We start from the raw sequence: 22,637 nt of genomic DNA, 5'->3' as shown, positions 1-22,637 counted from the left end.
CTTCATAACCTGTCATTGTAGCAGCGGTAACCAAACTAACACCTGTGCAAGACACTTGTTGTCTTACATAGGCTTTGCTGACCACAGTGCTGTATTCTGACTGTTTGCACACCTCTGTATTTGAATATGCATGCCTATACCAGTTTCTTTGGCACTTCATTGTATAAAGGGGACATGAACACACTTTCCTTCACATATCCCCACAAGAAGAAGAAGAAAAAAAAGAAAAAAAACTCATGGGCTCATGTCTGGTGATCTTGGAGGACAAGAATGTAAGGCAGTGTATTGGAGTCCTAAGTCCTCCTCTATCCATTGTTGAGGCAGAGTGTAATTGATAAACTGACCTATGTTGTGCCAGTGTGGTGAAGCTCCATCCTGTTCAAAAACAGTCATCAGAGTCCTCCTGAACTTTTGGAAAAAGTCAATTCTGCAGCATTTGAAGATAGCTCATTCCAGTCCCTATGTTTACCTAAAAAAAAAAAAGAAGGGACCATGCACATTTTCCCATGAAAAATGGCACAAGAAACATTCATTTTAGGTGAGTCTCTTTTGTGCTCAATAATGTCATGAAACTTCTGGAGTCCCCATATGTGCACATTATGTCAGTTTACTTTGCCACTAACATGAAATTTTACTTCATCACTGAGACTTAACTGTGGTAAAGATGTATAGTCTTCCACATCCTCCAGCAGAGCATTACTGTCATGCTGTTTACTTTTATCATCAACCCAAAGAACTTGCACTAATTATAGCCTATATGGTTCATAGACCTAACAACAGCTTAACACTCACCAGTTGTATGAGGCCCTGCCATGTCTCTGCTTGCGTGGCTATTAGACTTTCATGGACTCCACTCAAATGTTTGCCGAATTCTTTCCACTGTATCATCAGAAGTGCGAAGTCAACCTGGACTCGTTATGTTTGCACAAGCACCCTGTCTTCAGATCAACAATACCAACAATGAATTTTTTTTTGGATGGAGGTGGATAAATGCCAAAACAGTGACAAAAAGCACACTGGACCAAAATCACTGAATCATTCTTTGCAAACTGTAGCACATAAAATGCCTTCTGTTGAGTGGGTGCCCTCTCACTTCTGACTGACTGCAAACTGAGAAGATGCATTGACTGACATCTAAACACAGTTTTCTGAAACTTTATGCTATGTCCATTCAGACAACACATTTCTTTTTTTGGCATGTCTCGTGTATTGTAATTATTATCACCCAGAATAAGGCCATTCTTTTTTAAACACTCTGCATATTACTGCCTTGAAAATCTCAGTTATATTATTTAAATAATTTTTGTTCCTTAATACTGTCTGCTCATTTAAGATTTTTTTGTGGCATGTAATCATATTAGCAAATATTTCTGGCTCTTCTAATAAGTTAATGATGCCTCCTTTGTCTAATTTATGCAGCATTTCCATATGGTTAGTAACATTACCAAGGCAGAGCTTGTGGGTTGTAAGATGTATGCCTAAGGCTGCTGCGTTATTGGGGTTTGAATGTTCTTTGATCTTTTTTGGCAGTCTTCTCCCTGTCTGGCTGATTTACTTTTTCTCACATTGTACACATTCTATTTTGTCATAAATGGAATCACGTTATATGTTATGTTGTAATGTAGTACCTATGTTGTTACTAGTCTGAAAAGAAACAGTGATATTTTTTGTTAAATAATTGTTTAATTTTAGCTGATACCTTTCCATAATAAGGAAGAAAAGCATATGTAGTGTTACTTTACAAAAAATAAATGATAAAATTATTTCCTCTTTATCGGTCTTCTCTTTAGCTTTTATTTTTTATTGTATACTCTGTCAACTATCTGTGTATCATACCCATTTCTTTACTGTAGTGTTATTTAATGTTCAGCTGTAATATCATTTGACAACAGCAACCTAATAACCGTATCCAGCAATGCATGGGAAAAAGCATGGTTGTACATAAAAGATTTGCAAGAGACATTATGTGTAACGACATCAGTAGTAGTTATCTTAAGACATTGATCTGGTGTCTTCCCTCATTTGTCGGTATTCTTAATTCAAGAAAGTTAATCCCCCACCAATTTTCTTCTGTTTCACAAATAAATATTATGGTATGGTGTGTACTGTTAAACAGTTGATGTAAGTTGTGTATATCATTAGTGTCACTATGCTAAAAGATAATGGTATCATCAAAATACATTTTGTAATAATTTATGTTTTTGACAATCTCAGATTTGCTATTTAAGATCTTATTTTCAAAGCTACTCATAAAAATATTAGCAAGGGTACCTGCTAAACAGCATCTCACAGGTAAGCCGTCTGGTTGCATGTAGCGATCTCCATTGACAATAAAAGATTTCTGAGACAGAATCAGGGTAAGGAGCTCCTTTATCTCCATGATTTCTGGGATACTTACTATGTTGTATGTAATTTTTCTTAACCAGTTCAATTGATTCACTGACAGGAACGTCTGTGTATAAATAAACCACATCAGATAGACAAAGTGTAGCATTATCTGTGTAGGAAGGAAGGCGGAAGATAATGTTCAATGTCCCATTGACATCGAAGCTAACAGAGATGGAGCACAAGATCAGATGCTTAGATAGTGGCAAGGATGGGTAGGGAAATTGGCCATGCTCTTTCAAAGGAACCATCCCAGCATTTGCCTGGAGCAATTTAGGGAAATAATGAGTAACCTAAATCTGGATGGCCGAACGTAGGTTTGAACCATCATCCTCCTGAACGAAAGTCCATTGTGCTAACCACTGTAAACATTATCTGTGATCTTATTGTCTTTTAAATGACGAATCAAGTTGTTGGTGTGTCTAATCATATATTTCCCCTGAAAGACATAATTTTTGGTGATAACGTGATGAAGTTTTTGTATGTAACCTGAGTAAGTAAGCTGGACCATCAATGTAATTCACAATTTGCCTGAATGGTGTACCAGATTTATGGATTTTATATTGGAATCTAAACCTTGAGTGTTAAGAGTTTAGAACCAGATAATGCTTTTTTTTTTTTTTTTTTTTTTTTTTTAAATAAAAAAATAAAAAAAAACTTCATTTAGCAAGTTTGTATATTACGTATGCTTTCCTTTATGTCTTTCTGGAAATATTGAATAGATTCATTTTATAACTTGTAAACGTGATTTGTATCAAAGAATTCTAATGTTCTGCTAATGGATTTTGTACATACTGACAATGGAGTTACCTTTGCCTGCTTCCAAGGGTAATGCTTGCTCGTCAACAAGCTCAACATTTATGCTCTTTTTCAAGGAATACTCTTATCTACAACGTTTATGTTTACCATTGTCTTCTGGAATATGTTGCCTCATAAATTTTGCTACTTTGCTAGATATAATTTTTTTCTGTGCCAAATAACCTTTAAACTTTAGGTAACTTTGTTCAAGCAGTTCATCATTTTATATTTTTACCATTTACAGCAGGGCACAAGTTATATTTAAAACCTTTTTCTAACTTTTTAACTTCAGCATTGAGGAAGTTTGTCAGTCAAATTCACCACTTTCTCATATTTTTTTTTTAGTTTGATTAAAGTCTTCAACCTCTTAATAGACTAAATTAAGACTTAGCAAATCCAGTGTCTTTGCTAATAACATGGGCCCTATAAACATACTTTATGACTTATATGGGCTGTGTGGGAAGTATTTCCCACTAACTGTATTTCGTTACTGCATTTCTGACAATATGTGTTACCACTTCTGTACATTCCTGGCATCTAGTGGTAGTCAGTTGCCCCCAGCTGTAGTTTGTTTGTCCTGAAATATAGCTTTCAGGGCTATGGAAAGTATATATCCCACCAAATAACAATGTTTTAAGGGTTCTTGGGAAGTATGCCTACCATCAAAATGGTTTTGAAAGGGTCTTGGGAAATATACTTATCACAAAATTAGTCTGTCATTTGTGGTCCTTACTTCCAACTTAGGGCTATTCCAAAGCTTTTGGGAATATTTCCTACCACCTCTGTATGTACCTGATGTTTCATGGAAGCACACTGTACCAGCTGTATGAAAACTGCTACAATAATCAGTTTCTGATTGTCACTACTGTCGTCAAAACACATTACTTTGCTTCTGCAGTATATGTTATCGTACCATGTGTCTAGGGTTGTTTTCACATTGTGGTAAGCTTTAACATTATTAACAAATATAATTAGAAAATTAGTTTGTCATTTATTGTTTGTCTTACAGTTGTTACCATTTGTATGAAAAATATCAAAGAAACACATCTATAAAAAGAAATCCATGCAAGAAGAAGCATTGGAGTTGCTATTTTCACTACCTAGCAACTCTGAAAATTCTAAAAAAGTATGTGATGGTGATTCAAAAGGTGAATTCATTTCAGACATTGTGCTGGACCATAAGCTACATTTGTTTCCACAGCTTCATATCATTAATAGTGGAAACAGTTCCAGCACTATATATGTTCAGATTTCTAGTGATGTACCATAAGTGTAGAAGAAGAGGCATCAACTGAAGAGGAATGATTACGTGAAACTACTGTTTTTGACTTGCTTGACATTGCTACACCAGGAGAACCAGTTGTCAACTGCTCATTGACAAAACACAGCATGGAGTGGGACTACTACCTTTCTGTATTTACTACTGAGATGCTAGAGCTTGTAGTCCAGCGGACAAATATGTATGCAGAGCAACTGAGACAAAAACGGCACTTTGGTTACTCAAACAACTGCACAAATATATCTGTAGATAAGTTACAAGCCTGGACTGGAATGAATATCTTGATTGGTATTGTTGTGTTGCCAAGAGCAGTACACTACTGGAGTTCAGAACCTGCTTTAAGTCAGCCTTATGTATTGAAGCCTGTGACATGCAAATGTGCCAAACCCACACGGGAAACTATTCACATAAATGTCAATAGGCTGAATCCTCCAAGAGGGCATCCAAACCATGATAAAAATCATAAGGTCTGACCTCGTATAACCTTTCTGAACAACACAATTCAGTAAGATTATACCTTTCAAGGGACATTCATCACTCAAGCAGTATATGCCTTTGAAAACAATCAAATGAGGATACAAAGTGTGGCATTTAGTGGGTTCAGAGACAGGCTGTGTCACAAAATTTAATATTTACACAGGAAAGTCAGATGGTGGTTCTACAGAAAATTCTTTGAGCCTGTAGTCATTAGCCTGACCCAAGACATAGTGTGGTAACATTTGCCAACTCCTTCACCACTGTGAATCTAATGCAAATGTTGCTGAACAATTGTATCTATTCATAAAAGAGAAATGCACCTTGAAAAGAGGAAAATTTCAGTTCCAATGCAAATGTGCTTTTATGGCTAAAAAAAGGATGGACACCAAACCTGTCATTATTTTGACAACTTCAGACGACCTTAGAGGCACCGTACTTATCTTGAGGAAGAATAAGGATGGTACTACCAGCATTATTACTTGTCTAACAGCAGTAGCAATGTACAATGATATATGGTGCCCCACAATATGCCTCACGCCCAAGATTCAAGTAATAATGAACAAACTAAACAATAATAGAAAACAGAAATGTTAAAAAAATATAGTTGCCTGTTTATAAGAGATACTGGGAGTGGTGACCATTGGCATCCAGGCATTGCTGACTTTGTGTAATGACGTTACCAGCAACATGCTGTAATTCTACAGGCCTGAAGTTGTTCATTTCTCTAGGACTATTCTGTTTGAGATTGTCTATTGTGTGAGGATTGTCAGCATACACTTTGCTTTTTAGTGTGTCCCATAAATAAAAATTGCATTATGTTAGGTCTGGGGACCTAAGGGCCAGAGGCCTCTACTGACAAGTGTGTCTTAAGAAAACACATTGGTAGTGTGGGTCATACTTCGGTTGGATATGTGAGTGGTTGCACCATCTTTTTGGAATACTGCATACAGCTTCTCTGCATGTGCAGTGCATCTGGCACTGTTTAAAGTGTAATTGAAAAATGTGGGGCCAGTAATGTGCATGCTGGACAACGCACACCAAACACTCTTCTTCTCTGAGTGGAGAGGTTCTTCATGCAGAATATGTGGGTTGTCCTGTGACCAATACCTGCAATTCTGGTAGTTTATGTAGCCTGACAAATGAAACCAGGCCTCATCTAACATGAAGTCAAGCAAGGCTTCCAAGTAACTGTTAGCAGTTGATGTTAACAGCCAGTTACATTAACGAACTCTCTTTTTTTCCTGATTGTCAAATTTCAACCCCTGCACCACATTCACTCGATAGACTTTTCATTTCATATCTTTTAGTATGCAGTGTATGAGCTATGCCAACCTGCTGTGATGACCTCCTTACCAACTTGCTGGGACTTTTCATAATGTCCATGCAAATTCACCTGTAGTTCCAGGAATCCTCACTGTTGATCACCTATTCCTCTGCACATTTTGTACAGATCCTAAAGCCTTCCATTTCTTGCACAGATCTTGAATAGTGCTGGCCTTGGGGAATTTCCCATCAGGAGATACTTTGCTTGAAACATTACATTTCTTGATGGATGCTGTCTTCATATATCACTCCACAATATCAATTTGCTGTTCTAATGCAAACTGCTACATTTCTGTAACAACACAACAATACAAGCTTCTCACAATAACTGACGCACAACATTTGAGATGATGTTGCCTCTTCACAAGCAATTCGCCTGGAGATGATTAACCAGTACATGAGGCATAAAAGTTTTATGTGAGACACCCTGTATAATGGGAAGCGCAGATCACTTCAATCAACTTAGAGAACATTACGCAGTAGGGCAATGTTCTCGTAAGTGTTAGCATCAGGTTCTTTACTTCCTACAAAACATGACTATTCTAAATGCCTTTATATTGTACAAAATTAATAAAGAGCAACAAGAATACAAAGATCAATTGTACTTTAGATTATGGCTTGCAGAACAGTTAATTGATGGCTTCCCATCTTGCACAAAGAAAAGCCTGTCCAGTAACCATTCTAACAAAGAACAACACTGTACTAGATCTTGTTTGACTGGCAGAAGAAGGAGATCATATGTTTGTTTTCGAAAAAACATACTGATAGTGTCAAAAATTTTCTATAAAAACTCGAGACAAGAAAAGAAAAGACACTTTGCTGTTCCTGCAAAGTGCCCCTGTGTACTGAAATATGCTTCTGCCAGTTTCTTGAATTACGACAGTCATTTGAACATTTCTTTGATTTCTTTGAGAAAGAAATATTACTTGCATACAGGCATTAAACTGTTCACATTAAATATAAAAACATGAAATATAAATATTTTTGAAATAAAGTAAAATAAAAACACACATTTTTTTTTTTTGCCCCCCCCCCCCTTGCAATGGCAACACATAACAACTCACAAAAGGGAAATGAAAAATCCATTTGCCACCACAGTTTAATATCTTACAAGGTGCTATGATGATATATGTACCATCATAGTTTTTGGTCCTAAATCAAAAATAAATAAAATTATCAAAAAATAAGTATAGTTAATTCATTATAGTTCTGATATGATACCAAAAAATTATTGACGCAAAGTCACTACAAAAACTGTGCCTGCAAAAGGGTTGTCTCTCATGAAAACCACATCTTGTACCTTAATTTTCACACATTCAATTGTAGACATAATATGCAAAGCAATACAATTTTTTATGTATGTGATTGCTGCAATACATTTGGTTAACTTCAGCTTTGTAAGTTAGTACATGAAAATCAACTGTTGTGCTGTGCTCTGCAAAAGATCAAACATGTTTTCAGGTGACAGTTAACTGCAGAAATATAATTTGAGAAATGCATAACACAATTCTGCGTTGTCTTATTTATTACAACCAGGTTCAGTCCTCGACCTTCATTCAGGTAACTGTATCAACACAAAGCAAAGAAAACACACTGTAGGAACGGTGAAAAGCAAGACAATGTATAACCAACTAAGTGTAATGTGTTACATAAGAAAACAATACAGACTTCACATTTCATGCGTAATTCCATATACGAGGAACTTTTCAAGTACTCTCAGATTTACAATGTACAGCCAGAGGAATAAAATTTTCAAAACTGAAATGATGTGGCCTATTCAGTGGCAGAGGAATAATTGGATGCTACTATTCTAGGTGTGACCGAATTAGGTAAGAGACATACATGAGCAAGGTAATAACATACCAATGATACAAACCTGGCAACTAACAGATCAAAATAAGTAGTACCATACAATAAACCTATTATAAAACAGACATGAACAAAATGTTATGACGGTCACAACACATACGGGAAAGTAATATTAATATCACAGTATTCCTCCCCCTCCCCACAGCACTGACAATTGTCAGAAATGTTGTCAAAATGTGGTAATGTTTTAAAAATATGTGAATTGCAACATACTTCTCCAAGCATAACATAGTATCATTACACATAACAGTAGTGTACCAAATCAATGACAAGAATTATTGTAATCACTAGGATAGAAAAACATGAGATTTGTGCAGAATAATGATACAACACTAAGCAATAAAAATGTATTACAATCAAATTCAGAGTCAGGAATATATTTCGCACGTCCCTAATCTGTCTCAAGTTTAAATTGCAAATACAATGCATAATGTTGTAAAGTATGAGAAATGGGAGGTACAAAGTAAAAAAAATAAAAAAACCTGAAAAACTAGTAAGCAAATAATAAATATATATATTACTTGACCAATTTTCAGGAAAGGGACAGTAACTAAATATGTTTTAGTTGATGCAAGAATAAGGTAATTATTACACATTCTAAATGAACAAAAAAAGGAGTTAATTTAAGACTTTAACCCCTTAGGAAAACAATCTGTGAGCTTGAGGTGTACTAAAAAATAGAGGTGGTAAAAAACATTTCCAAAAGCTGTAGGATACCCCTAAGTTGTTGGTAAGTATGCTTGCTAAGGACCACAAAAGACATTAATTTTGTGGTAGGTGTACAATGGACTACCACTATATGCCAGTAGTATACAGAAATGAGAAAATGTATTCTCATAAACACAGTAAAGGAATACAGTTAGTGGGAAGTATTTCCACAATGCCCTATGAAAGTGTTAAGCAGGAACTTTGAATCAAGTATAGATGGGAGACTACTTTAAACAGATATGTTTGTATGGCCCACTTGGTATTAGCAAAGACATTATATGTTCAAATAAGGTCTCACAAAGACATTATATTTGCTAAGTCTTAATTTAGTCTATGAAGAGGTTGAAGACTTGAATAAAACTTAAAGATAGAAAATTTGATTATGCAGTTGTCTCAATAGAGGTAATGGTACATCTGATTTTTGGTTTTATGACAAAGTGGTGAATTTGGCTGGCATAAATTTCTTCAGTGGTGAAGTTAAAAATGTTAGAAAAAGGTTCGCAGTATAACTTGTGCACCAATGTAAATGGTAAAAATATAGAAGATCACTTACCTGTACAAAGTTAGCGAAAGTTTAAAGGTTCTGTGGCACAGAAAAATAGTATATTTAACAAAGTAGCAAAATTTATAAGTCAACATATTCCAGAAGACAATGGTAAACATAAATGTAGCAGCTACGAGTACTCCTTCATAAAGAGCATAAATGTCAGTCTTGCTGAGGAGCAAGCATTAGTCTTTAAAATAGGCAAAATTAATTCCATTGTCAGTATGTACAACCATGAATATCTTAGCAAAACATTAGAATTCTTTCATACAAATCACATTTACAGCTTACAAAATGGTTCTACTGAATGCTTTCAGAAACGCCTAAAGGAAATCATATATAATATACAATTCTTGCTATATGATGTTAAAAAAAGCATTGTCTGGTTCTGAACCGTAAACCCTCAAGGATTAGCTCCCATTATAAAATCTTTGAATCAAGTACACCATTCAGGCAGATTGTGAATTACGAGGGCAGTTCAATAAGTAATTCAACACTTTTTTTTCTGAAACAGGGGTTGTTTTATTCAGCATTGAAATACACCAGGTTATTCCCCAATCTTTTAGCTACACAACACTATTTTTCAACGTAATCTCCATTCAATGCTACGGCCTTACGCCACCTTGAAATGAGGGCCTGTATGCCTGCACGGTACCATTCCACTGGTCGATGTCGGAGCCAACGTCGTACTGCATCAATAACTTCATCATCCGCGTAGTGCCTCCCACGGATTGCGTCCTTCATTGGGCCAAACATATGGAAACCGACGGTGCGAGATTGGGGCTGTAGGGTGCATGAGGAAGAACAGTCCACTGAAGTTTTGTGAGCTCCTCTCAGGTGCGAAGACTTGTGTGAGGTCTTGCATTGTCATGAAGAAGGAGAAGTTCGTTCAGATTTTTGTGCCTACGAACACGCTGAAGTCGTTTCTTCAATTTCTGAAGAGTAGCACAATACACTTCAGAGTTGATCGTTTGACCATGGGGAAGGACATCGAACAGAATAACCCCTTCAGCGTCCCAGAAGACTGTAACCATGACTTTACCGACTGAGGGTATGGCTTTAAACTTTTTCTTGGTAGGGGAGTGGGTGTGGCGCCACTCCATTGATTGCCGTTTTGTTTCAGGTTCGAAGTGATGAACCCATGTTTCATCGCCTGTAACAATCTTTGACAAGAAATTGTCACCCTCAGCCACATGACGAGCAAGCAATTCCGCACAGGTGGTTCTCCTTTGCTCTTTATGGTGTTCGGTTAGACAACGAGGGACCCAGCGGGAAAAAAACCTTTGAATATCCCAACTGGTGAACAATTGTGAAAGCACTACCAACAGAGATGTCAAGTTGAGCACTGAGTTGTTTGATGGTGATCCGTCGATCATCTCGAACGAGTGTGTTCGCACGCTCCGCCATTGCAGGAGTCACAGCTGTGCACGGCCGGCCCGCACGCGGGAGATCAGTCAATCTTGCTTGACCTTGCGGCGATGATGACACACGCTTTGGCCAACGACTCACCGTGCTTTTGTCCACTGCCAGATCACCGTAGACATTCTGCAAGCGCCTATGAATATCTGAGATGCCCTGGTTTTCCGCCAAAAGAAACTCGATCACTGCCCGTTGTTTGCAACGCACATCCGTTACAGACGTCATTTTAACAGCTCCGTACAGCGCTGCCACCTGTCGGAAGTCAATGAAACTATACGAGACGAAGCGGGAATGTTTGAAAATATTCCACAAGCAATTTCCGGTTTTTTCAACCAAAATTGGCCGAGAAAAAAAAGTGTTGCATTACTTATTGAACTGCCCTCGTATGTTGACAACACAGGTTACTTACTCAGGTTATGTACAAAAACTTAATAACTTTATCACCAAAAATTATCTCTTTCAGGGGAAATATATGATTAGACACACCAACAACCTGATCTATCATTTAAAAGACATTCAGATCACAGACAATGCTTACAGTGATTAGCACACTGAAACTGCATTCGGGAGGATGATGGTTCAAACCCGTGTCCAGCAAATGCTGGGATGGTTCCTTTGAAAGGGCACGGGTGGTTTCCCTACCCATCCTTGACACAAAAAAACCAAGCATCCAAGCTTGTGCTCCACCTCTAATGACCTTGATATCAATGAGACATTAAACATAATCTTCCTTTCTTCCTTCACAGATAAGGCAACACTTTGTTCATCTGATGTGGTTTACTTATACACAGATGTCCCTGTCAATGAATCAATTGAACTGGTTAAGAAAAATTGCATACAACATAGTAAGTGTCCCAGAAATCATGGAGATAAAGGAGCTCCTTACCCTGATTCTGTCTCAGAATTCTTCTGTTGTCAATGGAGATTGCTACATGCAACCAGACGGCTTACCTGTGAGATGCTATTTAGCAGGTATCCTTGCTAATATTTTTATGAGTAGCTTTGAAAATAAGATCTTAAATAGCAAATCTGAGATTGTCAAAAATATAAATTATTACAAAATATGTATTGATGATACCATTATCTTTTAGCATAGTGACACTAATGATATACACAACTTACTTCAACTGTTTAACGGTATACACCAATCCATAATATTTATTTCTTGAATTAAGAATACCGACAAATGAGGGAAGACACCAGATCAATGTCTTAAGATAACCAGTACTACTGATGTGGTTACACATAATGTCTCTTGCAAGTCTTTTATGTACAAGCATGCTTTTTCCCATGCATTGCTGGATACGGTTATTAGGTTGCTGTTGTCAAATGATATTACAGCTGAACATTAAATAACACTGCAGTAAAAATTCACTTCCATACATTAGTACCTCTTAGTGTTGTAAGTTGTTATACCCACATTCTGTGTCACGTATACAAGGGCATGCTAAAAAGTAATGCCTTGTTTTTTTGCAAAAACATTTACAGCTTTTTAAATATAACAGACATTACTAACATTCTACATCTTCTTTCTTCATGTCTATATATTTGCATCCCTCTGCTGCTAGAGAGCTCCAAATTGTAGTGTGTAACATGGTGGTGTGTAACATGGTGGTGTGTAACATGCTATAATTGAGTTTAGGATATGAAGAATCCATCCACACATGGAATTCCTTCTACTTCAGCATAACAATGTCAGATCACACTTAAGAACTGCAACATCTGCAACAATCAGACACTTTGAGTTCACTGGCATCAGTCATCCCGCATATAGTCTCAACTTGACCACGTATAATTTTCATCTGTTTCCAAAACTTTCAAGGACCTCACTTTGCTAGTGATGAAGCCATGCAAGGAGAGGTAAAGTTGTGGCCCCATCAACAAAGTCAAAAATTCTACAGTGACATTATCAACAAACTGGTCTCTCATTGAAAGAAATGTGTTCATCAGCTGGATGACTATGTTGGGAAATAAATATGTAGTTATAAAGTATAAAGGTGTAGAATGTTAATACAATTTGTTTTATTTAAAACACTGTAAGAGTTTTTTGCAAAAAAGACAAAGAAAGAAAGAAATTCACAGTGCTCTAATTTTTATACACGAATTGGTTATTTCAGAAACCACATCTGTGACTCTTTGCAGTTTTGGGATTATACGTGCATTCATAGAGAGCATACTAAGACACATCTTTTAACACAGGAAACATTCATTGCAGCACTTCTAAAACTATGAAGAAAATCTAAGAAGTTTCTGGGTAGTGCAGAAACAACATATGTGAGGCACTTGTGCTCTTTTGTTGCAAAGGGAAATAATGTTTTCATTGTTGGTTCTCCTGACTTGCGCCATGCAAGTGCTTACAAAATGTAGAGGTTGGTAGTTTCTGCCTTACATTGCTGAGAAAGAGGAGCAAGAGTTTAAAAGATATCTAACTGTAAATCTGATGCAGAATTTCCTTTCAGAAAGAAGGGTGTGGTGAACAATGATAAATATCAGAGAAATGTAATTAGAAATGCCAAAGTTGAAGGAATATCTTAAAACTCGTAAAAAGATAAGGAAGTGCCTGGAAGGGTGAGAGATACTTACTCGTGCAAATTTGCTGATAAACACTATTCAAACAAAACCAGAAATGAGATGTGGCGTTATCTTTATTCACTGGAACATGCAAGATATATATTTACAGAGTCTGATGCAGATAAGGGAGTGTGTATGAAGACATACGGTGCCAAAATCACATGAACATTAAGAACCACAAGTATGCCCTACACTGTCTATGCAGAAGAAGAACAACTATTTTGGTTACAATGTAAAAGTAAATGGGAAAACTCAAAAGGTATATAAAAATATCATTATAAACGAAACAAATGAAAATAGAGTACGCATGCTATGTAATCCTTTTGTCGTTGACAAAATTCCAGAAGGTCTAGGAGGAGAAAATAAGTGATAATGCTATTTCAGACAAAATTTGTGCAAACATTCTTGGCCAAATAGCAAGATTTGATGTTAAAGAAACTCAGTATGGTGGCAAAGCTAAGCAATATTTAGGTGCATGGCTAAACATTAAGATTATGCACAAGATGTTCTTAAAAGATTTCCCAGAAAATATAAAAAAAGTTAAATACAGTTTTCATTGAAAATACTTCTTAGAAATCTTTGATTATAGCTTTGTCAGGCCACAAGTGGATGTGTGCAGCAAATGCAGAAGTTTTGAAGCAAAGTTATTAGATCCTACCCTGTGTGATAATGCCAAAAGAAATGTTCCTGCAGAAATGATCATACACTGGAGGCATGAAAAGTAGTTCTACATTACTGTGGCAGAAGCAGCTAAAAATGAAGAGGATGATAGCCAGTAGCCCTCTGCCTGTGTCCCAGTACAGGATGTGCTTTCTCTTAGGCAACTAAGGGTCAACACCTTCTGTATCCACTATTTTAAGACTAACACAGTTAAATTCTTTGTGTGTCATGAGAGTCAGGCTCATAAATCTAATGAGGTGTACACCTTTTTTTATCTGCTTTGAGAATGACATACCTTGTGCAGTAAAGAAAATTTGGCTTTTCTGTAACAGTGCCATAGGCCAAAACAGAAACAAAACTGTAGTAATGTTTTTGTTAAGTTTGTGTGACAGTGATAGATTTGAAGCGATCAAGCACTTTTCCCCCTCTTCTGGGACATTCTTTTCTACCCTGTGATGATGACTTTGGCAACATCAGGAGAGTCCTCCAAATGGTGGATAGGATGTACACTCCCAAACAGTACAGTGAACTCATTAAACTAGTAAATGTTCCATGTAGATTCAACATTCAGGAAATAGTGACTGATGATATTCTTTTATTCACAGACTGGTGGCTCCCTTTCTACAAGAAGACCACAACCTCTGATGAATCTTCTGGTCAAGAAATCCCAACGAAAGAAAGGAAAACTTTTGAGATATCCACGTACAACAAGTTTCGTCACAGCGATCAGATGAAGGGGGAAGTAGTTACCAGCTCATTCATCAGTGGATTAGTTGTGAATACATTCAGTTTTCCAAAAACAATCAAATTCCTTTCTCTTACTCACAAGAAAGCTTATTGACAAGGAAGATTCTCCATTAACAACAACAAGGTAGAGGATTTGAAGAAAGTGGAAGTTTGCATTCAGGGCTATGAATCTTTCAACAAATAAATATTCAGTTAGCCAACTATCACTGAAATGACTGATATTCTTCATTCAGATGTAGAAGATGCAGGACTAGAATAGTTAATTAACAACACTTGTGATTTTACAGAATGACTAGTAGCATGTAATGACATGCAATATCTAAGATTTGCCTTAAAAGAAGAAGGAGGAGGAGGAGGAGGAGGAAAGCTCTGTTTAGGCTATCATACCAATATGAGTGAAATATTAGTTGCTTTTCTACAAGTGAAGTGCATTTTCTTATTGATTATTCCATGGAAATAAAGAAAAGTAGTAGAGTTCATAAAAGTGATTTATTACAGAAACAATACATGCAGAAGTTTTTAAACCTGTTATATAATCAAGAATGGACTAAGGGATAAAACAGTGTGTCAGTACATTGGGAAAATATGTCATTTACACATATAATATGTACAGATCTGTTAAAAACAATGTACTCTTGTGCAGTTACATTGATTGTTAAACTTGACTAGTGTTCAATAACTGTTATCCAAAAATTTGTTCCATATAAAGAGATATGGTTGTCAATGTATTTTTAATTTTTCACTTTTAGCATTTCACTTTTGTATGTGGATATACGTTTCCTGTGCTCTATTGAGAACTGTGGGGTCTAGAACTAGCATCACTATTTAGGCTAGTATTCATCTGCAACTTTTCACCTATATATCTTTGCTTTTTGATAATGCTTTTAATATTAGGTACTGTTCACTATGCCCACATATTGGAGAGGTAGGCTTTTGATCAGTTGAAACTTTCAGATATGTTAAAGCAATGAGGAGCTGTGATATGTCAGGCTTTCTCTAAAGATCTGTTGCATATACACTTCTCGGGTTTGCTGCTGTGTCATATTGTGCAAATCCTACAATATTTCATTGATACATCTGTTCAGTGGTAGATGCTGTTGTCACTGGTACAAGATGCGACTGCTGATAATCGTGCAGATGTGTTGAAATTTAATAGGCCAGAAGCAGGTAATTGAAAACCTGCATCCCTGTTGAAAAGATTGTCCGCTGTGCAGGTATTTACAGCCTCCTTAAGAACACAGTCCTAGAAAGATAACACTGAGGATAGAATTTCAGTCTTCTTGTAAAATGTGCAATGCCGTGTGCCCAGGCAATGCTCCACTACTGCTGATTTATCAGGTTGCCCCAGGCATGTACAAAGATGGTGTTCAACACAACACCCTTGCACGGTTTGGCATGTCTGCTCAATATAAGATTTCCCACATTGGCCTGTGATCTTATATACACTACATTTCCTAAGGCCAAGATCATCTTTGACCAAACACAACATATTTCTCAATTTTGCTGGTGGCCGGAAAACGCACTTAATATAGTGTCTCTTGAGGATTTTTTCTATTCTTGAAGAGCATGGGGTAGCACAGTCTTTGCCCACAGTGCATGCACAAAAGGCCTTGCTGCGACTTCTTGCAGGGGACACTTGGTGCACCGCTTTCCTCCAACTACGAAAGTGTTCCTGCGTACATGTATTGCCTGCTCCTGGCCTTATAAATTTCAATGCCAATGCACAATTATCATTGGTCACATCTTGTAGCAGTGAAAACAGAATCTATCACCACCTGAAGATGTCAGACTCTCATATCAACAAAATATTGCGGGATTTGCACAGTATGATCTGGCAGCAAACCTGAGAAGTCTATTTGCAATGAGAAGTTATTTATCACTATATTTAGGAGTACGCATGGGTTTTGTACTGATAATACCTTTGTTAATGCATTATTCATTTAGACTCTTTAATAATTACTGGTATTCTTGCATTGACTATAACTTATTTGGTTCTTGCCCCGTTCTTACAAATTTGTCAAGTGATGTGTATTTATTTGTTTAATAGCTTTTCAGATTTTTTCAGTTATTCACTTTGTACCTCCCACTTTTTCCCCCAATTTAAACTTCCAGACATGAGTAGACAAGGGACATGTGTACTAGATTTTCTTCTTTAAATCGGATTGTAATAAATTTTTATTGCTTTGTGTTGTGTCAATTATGTTATATATACCTCATAATGTTTTTGTATCCTGGTTATTGTATCAGTTCATGTAACAGATTTGGTACACTATTATTGTGTGTAATGACACTATGTTAAGTATCAAGTAGTATATTGCACTTCACGTGTTTTTAAAATGTTGTCATGTATTGACAGTGTTTCTGACAACAGTCGGTGCCATGTGACATTAATATTACTTTACTGTTTGGGTTGTTATCATCATATTTTGTTCATGCATATTGTATTAAGGTTATAATTGTTTTATTATATGACACTACTTATTTTGATGTGTTAGCTATCATGTTTGTATCTTTGGTGTGTAATTTCTTTGGTCATGTATATCTCACACCTATTTGGTCCCATCTGTAATAGTAGCATTGAGATTTTTTTCTCTGCCATTTAATGGGACATAATGTTTCACTTTTGAAAATTTCATTCTTCTGGATGTACACTGAAAGTTTGACTCTACTGGAGAAGTTCCTCATATATAGAATTACGTATGACATATGAAGTCTTTATTGTTTTCTTTTGTAAATAACACAAAGAACTATTTTTATATGTTGTCTTGCTTTTCTTTGATTCTACATTCTGTTTTCTTTGCTTTATGTTGATACAGATACATGGACAATGTTTGAGGATCAATGCATGTTGTAATAAATAAGAAATACAACACAGCATTGTGTTATGCATTTCCTGAAATATATTTCTGCTGCTGATTGCCACCTGAAAAGAAAAACATTTCACTTGTATTTCTTCATTTTATTTGATGATTTCTTTGGAACAGTGAAGATGGCTGCCCTCCCCATGGACTGTCACTTTACTCAATATTTCCATCAGCCAACTGCTGATTGATGAATTCTTCTTTAGGTTGCAGATGCCTGGGAATTCTGTATGGTTTCTTATAGACCACAGGGTAACTCCCCTTCAGGATCATAGGCTATGTGATGGTTGTTAACAAATCCACAAAACATGATAACAAAGCCTCCACAGTGACCTATCCTTTCCATCTAAGTGCTTTACTTTCTCGCATGATGTAGATACAGTGACAGTTTGCTTATGGCTAAGGTCTCCACTGGACCTATCCAAATAGTCCTCATCTAGGACATCCAAACTGGCAACCACTAAGGCTTTTGGTAGATCGACTTCATCAGAGACATAATTATCTACACAAACAGTGACCATGTAATCTCAATCTATTTCCTGCACACATGCCACATGTCTAAGCACAACACAGTGCAAAAAATCAAATTGTCATTGTGTTCCAATGGCTCTATAATACACAACACATCTTTCAGTAGGCCAGTACTCAGACTCACCCAGAGCAATTTTCCTGTACCTCTTGTTACTTTATCATGCAAACTGAGCTTTAATAAATGTGTATGCAGTTTATTTGGGTCCACCTTCATGATTGTGAACCTGGCAACAGTGTATTGTTTGCGGATTGTGCATTACCTCTCACCATCACAGTGAAATACCTCTGTATATTTGTGAAAATTACATGTTCCAGTACAGAAACTGAGAAGTGCTGACCCCAATTATACCACATCATTGTCCTCTACTCCACATAACCTACATCATGAAGACGTGAGTGTCTTCCCATCCAGGAGGTTCAAACTGGTTACTGAAACATGAGTCCTTGTGTCCACTAACAGTTCCATTCCCTATGTCCACCAAATAGCCACTCCACCTCTGCATATGCTTTTGCAGCTTTCTGTTTTACTGAGAATGTTGTCCGGTGGTTGAGAAATTGCCATTGACGTTTATTGAAGTTTATTATTACACTGTTCTCTTTGCTGTGTATTTTGAAAACTTCACACCTGATGCCTCACCACCTCACATTCTTAACATTGCAGTTGATGGCATTGTTTTCGAATGTGCCCTGTATTTCCATAGTTCCACACCTATATCAGTTTACTTCTGATGGAAATACATTCCGCCTATCCTGCACTTGCATTGCTATATCCACCTCCTCCAGCTGCATAGTAACCTCAAATGCAGCCCCTCAAATGCTCTTTGCTCTACCTTGCACAGAATAATTTTCTCTGCTTCTTCATTCTGTGTCAACTTACAAGACTGCACACAGATTTTCCTGATCATATCTAAGAATGCTTCCACTTGATCATTTCATTTCTAGGACACATCATTACGTTGTTCCCTGAAGAGTCTAGCAGTGTTCTACTTGCAGTAGTGCTGATAGTCCCTTCTAAAGTTGTTCAAATGTATGCACCTTATCCAACCCCTCATGATACATATGTCTTTGCATCACCCATGAATCATAACTTAGCCAAATGCAAACTTATGTCATCAGGCCACTTGCCCAGACTAATAGCAGCTTCCAGATTGTCAAAAAAAACACTGAGACATTCTTAGTTGTTCTACCCAAAAAGGAGCCACTAGTCTAGCTGCAATTGTATTTATGGCATTTGTGCAACTTCTATCTTACAATACAATACAGTGCACTTAAAGTACACTACAAAGCAAAGACATCTATCACAAACCACTCAGACAGAGGAACAAGGAAAATTACAGTAACTCCTACAATGGATCATAGCCTGTAAAAGCTCTGAACACTGATGTGCTCGATGGCCATAAAGTTGGTATGTGTCACACCTAGCTGGCAGTGCCTATGTACACAGTAATTCATGACCCATGAAATTACAATATTTGTACCTCACTGTCTGCAAATAATACTCTCTTCAATTTCCCCTAAACCGTGACAGGTCCACAGGTTTCTTAAACCATATCCACAAAATTGCTCTGCACATTAGTCCTGTCCATCATGGCCACGCACAAGAACAACACAATAAAAGCCTCAAAAATATAAAGCCCACTCACCAAACTTGTGTCATTGAAACCACAGGCTAGAGTTGACAATGACATCTCAGCCAGAGCATCTTCTCGAGGAATGACAGCATACTTCTGACACTAGATGTAGAGGCTGGGAGTGTGACGTCTGCTGTAGCGCAGGACACGGCTGTATAATGGTCAAGAAATAATGCCATCTCCTGGGAAGGGGGGGTTAAGAGTAGTTGTGGGGCTGGGAAGCTAGTGGTGGAATGCTAGTAAGAAGACATCCATGGTTGAATTAAACTTTTATTCATGTTAGGTACAGAAATATAGTCACTGCTGGAGGAGAGGCCGTTGCCCCTGTAATGACATAAAGGGCCCCATAGCTCAGCAAGCCATCATCAGCAGGTATGCCTGGGCAGTGGCATGCATAAGCAGCATCAGCTGCTGGAGTCATCGGGATAGCAGTATCTGGCAGAGACCGCGGGACATTGCCATGGGATGATAGCCCCGTCTAGGCTGCTGGCCCGCCTCAGGCTGCAAAACAGCACAGGATAGGATGGTATGCAAACCATAATCCCCAATATGTCAATGTTGAAGGTGTGTGCTCACTCTGGGCAATGATCAGCATTTATAGAAATCTCCAGGAACAAGTGCACAGTGACAGAGAGACTTGGCTGCCCCCAGGTTAGTGTAGTGGTGCTATTTCTGACAATTCCTTGCTGATATGTTCCATGTACGGACAATAGAAATTGCTTACAGTGTAATAGTTTGGAATCCACAATGGTATATATTTGTTATTAATATGTTGCAAGAAGTGTGCAGCTGCCCAAAAACACAAGTTGCAAGACCTGTGACAAAAACAAAGGGATTGAGAAATCTCAACTATTGGTACTAATCACAATTGCCATAAAAATTATATAAATAAAACATTTGTGAAGTTTGTAATTCAGTAAAATCACAGTTTACTCTTGGTTTAATTAAACAACAATGAAAATAACTTACATTGTATTAGCTAAATCACCATTTAATTAAACAATAATAAAATAAACTTTCATGGTATCACAGTGTTGTTGCATAAGATATTACCTTACAGTAATGACCCCTCAGAGCACCAAACAACATATTTGCACCAGATCCCATCCAAACACTCACTTGACTACCAGTTACCTCTTAGACAACTACCTCATTGTGGGATTGTGCTGCCAGCTTGAAATCTGGGTCATTTTCTTGCACTGATTGTATGTTCTCAAGTAGATCACTGTTTATTTTAAGTTACTGCTGCTCACTTGGATGTATGACAGCACAGCTTATCACTGTGTTAACTGAAACAGTGACAAAGGGATAGGTACAGGCTCCCAATTGTAAAACATCAACGGAACAGTACAAGACAATTTTATTTGTGGTTGGCACATTTTATACATAGGTGCACCAGCCTGAGTGTTAATGTTATTTGTAATATTAAAAGTGTTATTTGTTTGGTAAATATGAAGTAAAAAAGAAACTGTATGTAAGAAGCCCTGGTCCAGTGTAAGAAAGGGCATTATGGCCCTAGTCAAATGAAGGTAAATAAAGAAATAAATGTAACATTTGCCCAGCTATTCCCTTAATATATGTGTGACAATCAATGCTGAGTAACACCTACGTCTTTGCCCCACACTACATTGAACAAACTATGAATTCTTAGACAGACTGTTTTATTGTTGGCTGTGACCCTACAATCGAGGCGTTTTATTGCTACATGTTGTGATGTTCAAATTTCTACATGACTACATATGTTGCTTCATTAATTGGAACTACAGAGGTAATTGATGTATGGTCTGTGGTCCATTCGAATATGAATGATCACCTGTGATTCACTATTTGTCCAATTTTCTAACCCTAGCTGTTAACCCAAGTTTCATATACAGACATTGCACTGCATTCTTTGTAGAATTTGAATGGGTTTCACCAGCTTAGTTTTGAACACCTACACACATTTATTACAACTGACATCTAAGGCAAGGATAGCATCACAATTAAGTTTTTACAAAATTTACTGGTAGCAAGAATTTTTTGTTGCAATTATGTCTGTTCTGTGCACCCACTTATATGCTTTCCCTTACGTTTCAAAAATATGAGTCGTGTACGAGGTGCATTCAAGTTCTAAGGCCTCCAATTTTTTTTTTTTTTCTAATTAACTACTCACCCGAAATCGATGAAACTGGCGTTACTTTTCGACGTAATCGCCCTGCAGACATACACGTTTTTCACAACGCTGACGCCATGATTCCGTGGCAGCGGCTCAGGCTTCTTTAGTAGTCTGTTTTGACCACTGGAAAATCGCTGAGGCAACAGCAGCACGGCTGGTGAATGTGCGGCCACGGAGAGTGTCTTTCATTGTTGGAAAAAGCCAAAAGTCACTAGGAGCCAGGTCAGGTGAGTAGGGAGCATGAGGAATCACTTCAAAGATGTTATCACGAAGAAATTGTTGCGTAATGTTAGCTCGATGTGCAGGTGCGTTGTCTTGGTGAAACAGCACACGCGTAGCCCTTCCCGGACGTTTTTGTTGCAGTGCAGGAAGGAATTTGTTCTTCAACACATTTTCGTAGGATGCACCTGTTACCGTAGTGCCCTTTGGAACGCAATGGGTAAGGATTACGCCCTCGCTGTCCCAGAACATGGACACCATCATTTTTTCAGCACTGGCGGTTACCCGAAATTTTTTTGGTGGCGGTGAATCTGTGTGCTTCCATTGAGCTGACTGGCGCTGTGTTTCTGGATTGAAAAAGGCATCCACTTCTCATCCATTGTCACAACCGACGAAAAGAAAGTCCCATTCATGCTGTCGTTGCGCGTCAACATTGCTTGGCAACATGCCACACGGGCAG

The 22,637-nt window shown here is 37.4% G+C and overlaps 1 protein-coding gene across 1 annotated transcript in view; it reads left to right on the top strand.

Moving 5' to 3' along the window:
- The window catches only part of LOC126469729 (serine/threonine-protein kinase stk11-like), a 108,544-nt gene extending 90,890 nt beyond the window's left edge, over nt 1–17,654 (top strand). The window contains exon 8 of the mRNA XM_050096928.1: nt 14,639–17,654. The gene's annotated coding sequence lies outside the window, so the exon portion shown is untranslated. The remainder of the gene's footprint in view (nt 1–14,638) is intronic.
- Nucleotides 17,655–22,637: the final 4,983 nt, after the last annotated feature.

The sequence above is a fragment of the Schistocerca serialis genome, chromosome 3, assembly GCF_023864345.2.
Source record: "Schistocerca serialis cubense isolate TAMUIC-IGC-003099 chromosome 3, iqSchSeri2.2, whole genome shotgun sequence".
Classification (NCBI taxonomy): Eukaryota; Metazoa; Arthropoda; class Insecta; order Orthoptera; family Acrididae; genus Schistocerca; species Schistocerca serialis.
Note: the sequence above shows the minus strand (reverse complement) of the source record. Positions and strands in the feature narration are given on the sequence as shown.